This window comes from Paramisgurnus dabryanus, chromosome 3, assembly GCF_030506205.2.
Source record: "Paramisgurnus dabryanus chromosome 3, PD_genome_1.1, whole genome shotgun sequence".
Classification (NCBI taxonomy): domain Eukaryota; kingdom Metazoa; phylum Chordata; class Actinopteri; order Cypriniformes; family Cobitidae; genus Paramisgurnus; species Paramisgurnus dabryanus.
The window spans coordinates 14,224,968-14,236,917 of record NC_133339.1 but is presented as its reverse complement, the minus strand read 5'-3'; the positions used below and the strand labels follow the sequence as shown (position 1 = coordinate 14,236,917).

At 43.2% G+C, this 11,950-nt stretch overlaps 1 protein-coding gene across 3 annotated transcripts in view; it reads left to right on the top strand.

The window, feature by feature from the left end:
* Positions 1-830: 830 nt before the first annotated feature.
* Positions 831-11,950, top strand: part of LOC135769018 (uncharacterized) — a 178,654-nt gene continuing 167,534 nt past the window's right edge. For 2 of the 3 annotated variants that reach the window (XM_073813826.1, XM_065278374.2), the window contains exon 1: positions 832-970. The gene's annotated coding sequence lies outside the window, so the exon portion shown is untranslated. Of the gene's footprint in view, positions 971-2,374; positions 2,521-11,950 lie in introns of all 3 variants that reach the window. The other variant, XM_065278375.2, reaches the window with a different exon arrangement.

Genomic DNA, 11,950 nt, shown 5'->3' with positions numbered 1-11,950 from the left:
TAAATGTAAATTCATTTAGGGAAAATTACATTTAAATGGTCATTTTGCTACAGTTTTTGCTTGACCATGTAAAGCACATCTAATCAATCCAGCTAATACATTTCCAATTTAATTTTGCTACATCCATTGCGCTCTATGTAAATGAAAATGCAATCCCAAGTTTCCCACCTGTAAATGTAAATTCATTTAGGGAGAATTACATTTAAATTATAATTTTGCTACAGTTTTTGCTTGACCATGTGAAACACATTATATCAGTTCGGGTAATACATTTCCATTTTAATTTTGCAACTTCTAAAGCATTAAAATATGTATTTAAAACAGGGCTGTAGAAAATGGAAAATGTAAATTAAAGTATTACATTTTCATTTTTATTTTGCACCAAGCATTGCACATACAAGCATGGAAAATGTAAACTTAAATACAGAAATGCATTGCCATTTTACATATTGCATTGTCATATTGCATATTACATTCTAAATTGAATTATGCTACCCATATGCTTCCATAACCTTCTGTCTTTTAATTATATGAAAAGCAAACAGGCTTGTAAATTTGCTGGACTGATAAAAGACTTTGACATTCTAAATGATTGACCACTTTTTGTTTCTGTATTACTTTTTTATTGTTTTATATGTAATTTATTTTCTGAAATTTGTGCGCCTTGCTTTTTTATTTTTGTACCGTGTGCCATGTATAAGTGTACATTTGTTCATAAAAATAAAAGAGCAATAGACCATTTACGCAAAAACCGGAAATACGTAAACAACGCGTAAACGCAATTCCGGTATAAGCTTTGTTGTTGGTGGAGAAGTGGCAGCTAGAGTGTTTCCGACTTTCCTAACTTGTCTACCGAAGTTCACCAGCGCCGATGTGGTGAAGAGTGTGGGTATACATTCGTCCACTAAAGGGAACAAACTGGATAAGGGATATAAATTCTTCCGCGCGGAGTTTATCCACAATTATCAAGGTAAGCTTTAGCTACAAAACCGGCTATAACTCCGTTTACGTTAATTGTAAATCTAGGGGTTGTGAATTTGTAATATAAGATTTAACACATCGCAGTGAATATGTCGTGTGTAAGTTATGTTTAAGTGAGATGACATGAGGTTAACATAACAACTAGTAATTTGGTGTAGCTGCTGTACTAGGTAAATGTTACTAGCAGTCTGCTGCAAAGTTGTGTATTTCTATATGAGATAACATGCAATGTTTCCTTGCTACATGCGGTTTAAGTAACACATATACTACAGGGACAGGTAGTAGTGAGAGGTAGATGCTTGAGGTCAATGAGAGAGAGTGAGGAGCCTCACAAACTGGAGGTTTTAATATAGACAGAATGCCGGTTGGCAAAAGTTTCCCCTTCTTGCGTGTTCACTCTTCTTGCTGCTGCACTTTTTTTCACTTACTGTTACTATTATATACTATTATAAACTATTATAAAGGTAGGGCTGTTTCTGGTTGGAAGACAAACAGCCTTGAACACTACAGAAACGGCGACTCGTTGACTCTGCTATTTTTCGTATCTGCCGCTACGATAACAGGAAGTTGCCATACACTTTGTTGACGTATTTCCATTCGAAAAATGCGGAAGTGCGTAAAAGGTCTATTCTGTCCCCCCTTCCAATTCTGTCCACCTAGGACCCCGACTGGTACCTAGCAATAATGCCTGGTCAAAATTTGTCATTGCGATATCTTGTTTGCGTTAGCGGTCTAGCAAGCGTACAACATTTTTTTAAACAAAAGCTTGCAAAAATAATATAATAAAGTAATATTCATGTTGCAGACACGTCAGTAGTTTTGTGTCATCATCTGCTTTACAAAAAACAATACTTTTATTTTTTGTAAGTTATTAACATACCTTACGATATGTTGTTTTTTTTATAGTAAAAGTGTAATATGGCTTATAAATGATAATATTAATGTATAATTCAACTATGTAGTAATCATGTTCTTTATAAGTAATTTATTAACTTTACACAGTACAAAAGTGGTACAATATATATAATATCTAAATAACAAAATATCAAGCAATATGTAGATCTCACCACCTATAACCTCATTTAAATACTACTATATGAAACATAAAAGACATCAATGTTAACTACGTTCTTCTAACTACATAAATCATAACGCGATTTTGTAGGAATTGTAAAAAGGCGCTAAAAACCTACCAATGAGGAGTCAGCCAATGGAATCACGCGGGGTCATAAGGGGGCAGAATTGCCAGGGGGGATTTGAATCCTCAGAAAGGATCATAGAGCTTTCGGACGCGGCCAGTGTGTTTCGAGCCTGATGTCTTCACCTACGTGGAAATGCTTCGGTGTGCACTGAAATAATTAAAGCTTCTTCGATTATTTTATTGGTTTGTCAGCAGAAGACAGGATTTCTTAATACACTAACCGTTAGCAGTGAGATGAAGTTGAAAATCTGACCCGGACTCACTGTTGTCTCTGGAGCAGGGATCCATTGTCCGGACAGCGTCATAAACATCTCCTGACTCATACAGTGTACTTTGAGGTAATGTCTAATACCAATATTATTAAATGTTTTTACCCATGTATTATAAACCAGTGTACTGTAGAGATCGAGGGCTAAAAACGGAAGATGTGCGCTATTCAGACAACTTTAAAATTACCTCAGAACTGCATCTGTATTTACCACTTCTTACTTTAGTTCTTATTTACCTTTATATTTAGTGACGTTAGGGGAGAGCTGGTTACGGCTTTTTGACTTTGGCCTATCATTAAAAAAATATTTGAGTTAGATTAATATTTTTTACACAAATCTCTGCTACAAATAAACAGTTAAGGGCGGTTTCCCAGACAGGGTTTAAGTTTAGACCCAGACTTAAATGGATATTTGAGTTGTCTTAACTGAAAACAACCTGTACTGACATAAGTTTAAATACATCATTGTCATTGTTTTGTCTAAAATTGCACATAGTTGTTTTTGTAAAATATGTCTGTGAAAACAACTTAAATGCCCTAAAATAATTAAGACCTAGTCCTGCTGGATTAATCTAAACCCTGTCATGGGGCCTGTTTCAGAAAGGTGGTTAAGTGAAAACTCTGAGTTTGTTAACCCTAAAATAAGGGAAACTCAGGGTTTTCTGTTTCAGAATGGGAGGTAGGTTAAACATGAGACAGTGGGGTAAGTCAAGCCTGTTTATGAAGGAGAGGTAACTTATACTCAGGCTATGTTTACATTAATGCGTTTATCCTTTAAAACGCGTTACTTTTGCTACGTTTACGCCTTTCATCTACACTACATCACCGTTTTCGACCCTCATAAACGGATTTGTTCGCAAACGGTGCAGTGCAGACCCTGTTTTAGTTTGAGAACTCAGACATTGCTCTGAGTGTAAATGAACATAGACAGAGTCTTATGTAAACGAACAGCTGATGTTAACGTGACAGCGCATCATTTTCAAAGTAAAAATTAATTTATTCAGGTAAATGGAGGTATGCAACGGAGGTTTTGCCAAAAATAGTAAACATCCACCAACCAGCTATTATAAACCCTATATCGGATTGTTTTAACATGTATCCTTATAGATAATGTCTATTTTATATTTATGTTTGAGTATTGTTGGGTTTGAATATTGTTGTAATGTGTTTATGTTTTGTTTAAATTTATTTACGAAAGATAGACTGTAATTTTAAACGCCATATAGGGCGGAGGTTGCGTGAAGAGTTTTGTGTTGAGTAGTTCCTTTAAGTAGGGGGGGTGCTTTCCGTGTATGCATTGATGGGCAAGTAGGATGATTTTATAATTAATCCTGTATGAGACATGGAGCCAGTGGAGTGATAGTCGAAGATAGTGGAATGGTTTGACCAGAGAATGTGATGGGCTATAGGTGGGCTATAAATTAAGTTTAAACACAAATAATTCAATAAAATTCTGTCTATATACAAAAGGTGGATATACCTATAATAAATAGATATCCACACATTCATCCATCCATCATCCTTCATCATACCAATACACTCTCAATCGCTCTGAAAAAAAAAAAAATCCTCCATATATCATTAAGGGGGTTGATTTCCCTCCAGTTTCCAGGCCTTGACTACTACAGAAGCCACACTTGCATTTGACTCCAAGGACTACATCAAGTCAAGTAAGGTTTAATGATAAACTTGGATATATATATTTGATCTATGGTATTATAGTTTAACTAGCAAATACCAAAATGTGTTTGCAGTAGCTAGCCAGTAAATCAGATATCTAAATGTAAGCGAGCACTATTATAATTACTATAATAATGCTTATAATAATTTTGTTATACACACTGAAGGAAAAAATTTAAGTTCTACTTACAGTTAAATCAGTCAAGATGTCATATTTAAAATTTGTATTACCTTGCATACATGTCTGCTTATGACCAAAACAAAAATATGTTTATTTATGTTTGTATATGATATAGTTATAGAAATTTCCCCAAATTTAAAATAAATTCCTGTTAGGTTTCTAATTTAGAATATTTAAAAAAAAACAGATTAAGTTACCATGGAAAATTTCCAGAAACTAACCAGAAACTTTGCGCCTCTTAGCAAACCTATTTGAAAGTAATTTAGTTAGTAATTTTAGTATATTTACTCTATTGTTTTCAGGCTGAGCAGACGCTGTGCAGACACTGCACTGAAATAGATGCAACCAGCGCAGACCTGTTAATTCATGTTTTCAGTCTTTTGTCTGTTGCTTTTGAAAAAAAAATAGAGGAACAGAGAGCTTAAACACGGCACGGGAGAGAGAGAGAAAGAAAATGGTGTTCTTTACTTTTCCCACAGCGTCCACAGATCAAAAGTAAATAAAAATATAGCTGCAAGCAGCAATGCCGGGGTCAAGCCGAAAAGGGCACAGAAGGGTGTAAAGTTGAGTTTGGATAAGAATACTAAAGAACCTATGTAAACCTCATGATTTCAGATGAAAAAACGCAAAAGTAATCAACAAAAATAATCTATGTTATTGACAATCATGGAACATTAGAGCACAGAAGGACATGTGAGTGATGTATGCAGTGGCATAACATGGAACACAACATGTTAGAACAAGTTAAATCAGTCAAAAGAGATCATCCCCATGTCTCTACGATGTTCTGATGCAGAGAAAAGCTCTTTCAAAACGGTTCATAAGGTATTCTCATTGGTTGCTAGAGAGTAAATTCACATCCACCAGTGATTATAGTCCAAGCCATATGAAATGAAGAATCCATGATGACTCATGGTTTTAGATGTGTTGTTGCAGTAGTTTTAGGCAAATATAGCTATTTCTATCTCCAAACCACTAGGTGGCGCTATGACAGAATCGTGCATGCATCCTCAGGTCATGACTGCGTTACATCTAGCTAGTTTCATGACTATACACTTTAGTTCAGCAAAGAAATAGTTGTATGACCATAGGGCTTGCTTGATATGAAAGATTTTGTTCAATTATAGGGCCACCTAGTGGTTCAGGCATACCAATTTTGGCCTCAGACTCTGCTCATACATCGGCGTATCAAATCTGGTGAAAAAATCTCTTTTCATTGCGAAGTTATAACCATTTATGTGTAAAAAACACAAAATGTAAAGGTATTTTTTTCGTTTTTTGCAATTTTCGGCCATTTCTGATGAAAATTTTAATTTAACGCCAATAGAACTTTTTGTTCAGAAGGTAATGCAATGTTCTTCCTATGGCATTTTCGAGTCGATCGGAATAACGCTCGCGGATATATTCATGCGTGTTTTTTAAGTGCTATTTTGCCGCGCAGGGTTAACCATAAGGCGAATTCTGGCATGTTTGATATCGTTGGACTCGGCAACTATTCAGAACTCCAAAGAAACAAATCCCGTGAAAATACTTCAATCGGGGCCAAAGTTATAGTAATTTAAAGCAGGGATTCCCAAAGTGTGGTACGCGCACCCCCAGGGGTACGCGAGCTGCCACCAGGGGGTGCGCGAGAGGAAAAATGTAATGGCGGTCTGTTTCTTTAAGTGGGATTTTTCCATACAATAAATAAATAAAAAAATGAACAGTAAACATTTCCTTTGTAATCGCTTTTATTTTAAATAAAAAACTATAATTTTTTAGTTTTTGATAGAAACGTAGAAGACAGCTGCTGTCTTTTTCTAGGCACTGCTCTTCTGTTATGCACTGCAGCCGCTATATGCGTGCCAACTCGTTTCATTCATTCCATATATATTATAAATATGCTTAACTGACTGAAATCAGCTTTTTTGGATTTTTTTTTAAATGGGGATTGGGGTGCGCCAACCCGGTTGGGACATAGAAGGGGGTGCGCAGGAAAAAAAGTTTGGGAACCCCTGATTTAAAGCATAAGTCTGACCACTAGGTGGTGCTGTGACGAAGTTATAAGCAAATACATAAGTGCAAATTTGGACTGTTTGTGGTGCTAGCCATAAGGTACAGGCTTCAAATTTGCTGTGGAGACTTTTTGGACAGTCCTCTATCAGTGTGCCAAATTTCATAACTTTCCTACGTACGGTTCTATAGGCTGCCATAGACCGCAATGGTGGAGGAAGAAAAAGAAAAAGAAAACTAACAGATACAATAGGGGTCTTCGCCCCTTCAGGGCTTGACCCCTAATAATATAAATTTGTTTTTGTAATCTTGGTGGTGTCGTGACTTTGGTTTCTGTGACCGCTGTATTTTTGTTTCTCTGTTCATGTTTTTGTGTTGACAGTTTCACACGTGCGCGGCTCTGTCACGGGTGTCATCAGTGTCATTTCCTTCACCTGCGTCCCTCACCTGATATTCATTTGATGCCCAATCGGTTTAGTATTTAATCCCTGTGTGTTTGTTTGTTCCTTGCAAGTTCGTTTTGTATGTTCCTGCCCGCTAGCTTGTCTAGTTCTAGTCCTGTCCTGTCGTGCCATAGTATCTGTCTCCTGTTTTTTTTTGATTTTGGATTACTCTCCGTGCTCTCTACTGACTTATCCCCTTTAGATTCCCCGCCCGCTGTCAGTCTCTCCTGTGTGGCGTGTCTCCCATCTAGCCGCTGTGAACACTCTGTCTGTGGATTCTCCGAGCGCCTGTCTCCATCTTGTGCTGTCCAGCCGCAGTGCGCTCCGGCGCGTAATTCTGCATAAGACTCGGACAGCCCCTGTGCGCTGTCCAGCACGGACTCAGCTGAAGACTCTGACCGCCTCTCTCTCTCTCTCTGCCCGTTGCAGGATTCCTCTCTACCACCTGACTCGTGTTGGAGCAGCTGGGTTGACTATACTTTCCCTGCGTGAGGTGATCGGCCATATATACTCTCTCCCACCGTTCGTTGTCTGGCCGGAGCCCGAACGTGTGTGGTTCTTCGCCCCAGTGCCTGTGTGTGCTCCCCGCTCCCAGCCGTCTGCCTTGGTGTGGCTTTTGCCCAGACGTGCTATTGTCATTTTGCACCCATTATTATTTAAATAAAAATTTCTGTTACCTGCACTGGGATCTTCTATTTTCATTGCCTGACAGAACGAACTTGCCAACATGGATCCCGCAGATGCAGATTCCGTTCGTTCAGCGATCGCTCAGCAAGGGGCTTGGCTGGGTAGACACACCGATCAGCTCACAACAACAGCCCGGGAGATGGAGGATTTGTCCGCTCGCTTTAATGAGCTTTCGTCACGTCTGGACAGGACTCATCATTCCCGAGATTCGGAGCCCCATGCCGCCAACCCTCCTCCGTACGACGGAGACCCCTCCTCCTGTCGGGCGTTCCTGTCCCAGTGTTCTCTGGTATTTGCGCTCCAGCCTCGTCGCTATGCGACTGAGCACACTCGTATCGCCTATGTTATCACCCTGTTGGTTGGGAGAGCACGCCAATGGGGCACCGCTGTTTGGGACGCCCAGGACCCTTGCTGCCATTCTTTTGAGGAGTTCCGTGAGGAGATGGTGAAGCTCTTTGACCGTTCAGCTCGCGGAGATGCCGCCGCTGCCCGGCTGGCCCGCCTTACGCAGGGAACTAGCTCCGTCACTGATTTTTCCATCCAGTTTAAGACCTTGGCTGCAGCCTGCAGTTGGAACGAGGCGGCACTCCGGGCACAATTTCTTGAGGGTCTCAGCGACAACATTCAGGACGAGATCGCTACCCACGATTTGCCCCATACTCTTGACGGCATCATTGAGTTAGCATTAAGGGTGGAGGCTCGGATGCTGTTTCGCGATCATCGCCGCACACTGCACCATCGTGTCCATCAGAGTGAAGTCTCTCAGTCCAGTCAGAGCAGTGTTCCTTTAACTTCGGAGACCGAGCCCATGCAGCTGGGTAGAATGCGACTTTCGCAGAGAGAGAGAGAGCGTCGCCTCCAGAACTCCCTATGTCTGTATTGTGGCAAACCGGGACACTTCGCTAAATCCTGTCCGGTAAAAGGGGACCGCCCATCGGTGAACCGGGGAGTCCTGGTGGGCGCTACTTCAAGGAAATCCTCCCCGACTTCATGCACTCAGCTTCCTGTCACCCTGTCCTTTGCTGGCCTCGATCATTCCACCACTGTGTTGCTCGACTCGGGCGCTGAGGGCAATTTTATCAGTGAGGATTTGGCTCGTCAGTGCGGCATTCCTGCTGTTCCTTTAAAGGTTCCCCTTGATGTCTGGTCCATTAGAGGTCAGCAGATGGCACAGATCACGCACTGCACTCCTTCTGTAAGTCTTTTTATTTCTGGCAATCATCGTGAGGAGATTGTGTTGTACATCCTTCATGCCTCGCTTTCACCCATTGTTTTAGGGCATGGATGGTTGGCACAACACAATCCCCACGTTGACTGGCAACTCAATGTCATTTTAGCTTGGTCTCAGTCGTGTCATGTGTCTTGTCTGGGTTCTGCTGCTTCGGGTTCTGTTTCTTCTCTCCCTCAGGTTTCGGCGGTTGATTTGACCGGGGTCCCGGCGGAATATGCCGATATCGGTCAGGTGTTCAGTAAAGCCCGGGCCACCTCCCTTCCTCCCCACCGGTCATACGATTGTTCTATTGAACTTCTCCCAGACACTTCTCCGCCTAAAGGTAGACTTTATTCTTTGTCTGGTCCGGAGAGAGAGGCTATGGACCGTTATATTAGTGATGCCCTTCGCGCTGGTCTCATCCGTCCCTCCACCTCTCCCGCAGGGGCGGGGTTTTTCTTTGTTAAAAAGAAGGACGGCTCCCTACGTCCCTGTATTGATTATAGGGGGTTGAATGACATTACTGTTAAGAATAGGTACCCTCTTCCTTTAATGTCTTCTGCCTTTGAGCTTTTGCAGGGAGCGCGGTTCTTCACTTAGCTAGATTTGCGCAACGCCTATCATTTATTGCGCATAAGAGAGGGCGATGAGTGGAAGACAGCATTTAATACCCCTACTGGACACTTTGAGTACTGCGTTCTCCCTTTCGGGCTTTGTAACGCTCCCTTTGTCTTCCAGACTTTGGTTAATGATGTGCTGAGAGACATGATTAACAAGTTTGTCTTTGTGTACATTGATGATATTCTCATCTTTTCTCCCTCCATGCAGGAACACACTCAGCATGTCCGCCGAGTCTTACGCCGATTGCTTGAGAACAAGTTATATGTGAAGGCGGAGAAGTGCGAGTTTCATAAGAGGTCGGTTTCGTTTCTGGGTTTCGTGATAGCCGAGGGTGAGATACGTCCCGATCCAGATAAGGTCAGAACGGTGGCTAAGTGGCCTGTCCCCGACTCTCGTAAGGCATTACTGCTTTTCTTAGGGTTCGCCAATTTTTACCGGCGATTCATTAGAAACTTTGGTCGGATTGCTCAACCCCTTACGGCTCTCACCTCCACCAAGGAGAGGTTTGTCTGGGGTAAGGAGGCTCAGGAAGCCTTTGATAATTTAAAGTACCGGTTTATCACTGCTCCTGTTCTTTCTATTCCAGATCCTACCTCCCAGTTCATTGTTGAGGTGGATGCTTCAGATGTCGGGGTTGGTGCCGTTCTGTCTCAGCGATCACGTAGGGATGGCAAGGTGCATCCTTGCGCTTTCTTCTCACACCGGCTTAACCCAGCAGAGCGAAACTACGACATAGGGAATTGGGAGCTGCTGGCCGTCAGATTGGCTTTGGGTGAGTGGCGTCACTGGTTGGAGGGGACCTCGGAACCCTTCCTGGTCTGGACGGATCACAAGAATTTAGAATATATCCGTTCAGCCAGGAGGTTAACATAACGTCAGGCTCGTTGGGCGCTCTTCTTTGACAGATTTAACGTCATCCTCTCGTACCGGCCTGGCTCTAAAAACACAAAACCTGATGCCCTCTCTCGGTTGTTCGAGGTTTCCAGTTCTGACAGAGACGAAACCATCCTCCCGGAGGGGCGGGTGGTGGGGGCTCTGCGCTGGGGCATCGAACAGCGAGTGAGGGAGGCCGGACGGGAGGAGGAAGTGCCAGAGGGGTGCCCAGCAAGTCGACTTTGGGTTCCGGAATCGCTCCGTTCCGAGGTCATCCGGTGGGGTCACGAGTCCAAGTTAGTTTGTCATCCTGGAGTTTGGAGATTGCTGGCTGCCGTCCATCAGCGATTCTGGTGGCCCTCTATGGGCTCCGATGTCAGACAGTTTGTGTTAGCCTGTCAGGTTTGTGCCCGCAATAAGGCTTCTCATCAAGCCCCAGTTGGTCTGCTTAAGCCCTTGTCTGTCCCTTCCCGTCCTTGGTCTCACATAGCCATTGATTTTGTTACCAATTTACCCAGTTCTAGAGGTAACACTGTAATTTTGACCATTGTGGATCGCTTCTCTAAAGCAGCGCATTTTGTCCCCCTGCCCAAACTCCCTTCTGCCAAGGAAACGGCTCAGATTATGATAGAACACGTCTTTCGCTTACATGGTCTGCCTTCTGACGTAGTTTCTGATAGGGGTCCTCAGTTTATTTCCCGTTTTTGGCAGGAGTTCTGTAGACAGATCGGCTCCACAGCCAGCTTGTCTTCAGGTTATCACCCACTGACCAACGGGCAATGCGAACGGGCTAACCAGGATCTTGGTCGTGCGCTCCGCTGTCTGACATCTCAATATCCGAGCTCCTGGTGCCAACAGTTACCCTGGGTAGAATATGCACTTAACTCTCTTCCTGTTTCATCCCATAAGATGTCTCCGTTTAAGGCTTCCATGGGGTTTCAGCCCCCTCTCTTCCCAGATCAGGAACTCGATGCGGTGGTCCCGTCTGCGCTAGCCTTTGTTCGACGTTGCAGACGCACCTGGAGGAGGGCTAGAGATACATTACTTAGGACCTCCAGACGGACCAAAGCCGCGGCTGATCGTCACCGTAGACCCGCGCCTTGTTTTATCTGTGGGCAGAAGGTATGGCTTTCTTCCAAGGATCTGTCTCTCCGAGGGCCATCTCGTAAGCTGGCACCTCGATTCCTTGGGCCATACAGTATTGAAAAGGTTATTAACCCGGTGACGGTTAAGCTCAGATTGCCTCCTGCTCTCGGTCGGGTTCATCCAGTTTTTCATGTGTCTAAACTGAAGCCTGTTTTTTTCCCCCCCTTAACCCTGTCCCTTCTGCTCCCACCCCCCCACCCCGCAGCTTCTGGACGGTGCCCCAGTTTTTACTGTTAAATCCCTGTTAGATGTGCGTCGGCGGGGCAGGGGTTTTCAGTATTTAGTGGATTGGGAGGGCTATGGTCCGGAGGAGAGGTGTTGGGTACCGGCCCGGGACATCTTGGACCCTGACCTGATTGTGGACTTCCGTCGGAGACGGGGTGAGTCCTCCCATGGACCGCCTGGGGGCGGTCGTGGGGGGGGGGTCCTGTCGTGACTTTGGTTTCTGTGACCGCTGTATTTTTGTTTCTCTGTTCATGTTTTTGTGTTGACAGTTTCACACGTGCGCGGCTCTGTCACGGGTGTCATCAGTGTCATTTCCTTCACCTGCGTCCCTCACCTGATATTCATTTGATGCCCAATCGGTTTAGTATTTAATCCCTGTGTGTTTGTTTGTTCCTTGCAAGTTCGTTTTGTATGTTCCTGCCCGCTAGCTTGTCTAGTTCTA